We start from the raw sequence: 448 nt of genomic DNA, 5'->3' as shown, positions 1-448 counted from the left end.
GCTCCACCCTTAGTTGTCCCATGTTGGAACTCAATTCTCCTAGGGAGGTGTTTAGTTGCTCCCAATAGTTTTGTGGAGGGAAGTGCATCCCTTGAGGAATCTCAGGGATCTCATGATGAGTGGGGTCTCTTGTGTACTCCATGCTTTTCTTGGTGATGGGTTTGTCCTCATCAATGGGAATGTCTCCATTTATGTCAACTCCAACTGAATAACAGAGGTGACAAATGAGATGAGGAAAGGCTAACCTTGCCAAGGTGGAGGTCTTGTCCGCCACCTTATAAAGCTCTTGAGCTATAACCTCATGAACTTCTATTTCTTCTCCAATCATGATGCTATGAATCATGATAGCCCGGTCTATAGTAACTTCGGACCGGTTGCTAGTGGGAATGATTGAGCGTTGAATAAACTCCAACCACCCTCTAGCCACGGGCTTGAGGTCATGCCTTCT

Source organism: Arachis duranensis, unplaced genomic scaffold (genome assembly GCF_000817695.3).
Source record: "Arachis duranensis cultivar V14167 unplaced genomic scaffold, aradu.V14167.gnm2.J7QH unplaced_Scaffold_37427, whole genome shotgun sequence".
NCBI lineage: Eukaryota > Viridiplantae > Streptophyta > Magnoliopsida > Fabales > Fabaceae > Arachis > Arachis duranensis.
The sequence above is the reverse complement of the archived record's forward strand: the minus strand, read 5'-3'. Positions refer to the sequence as shown.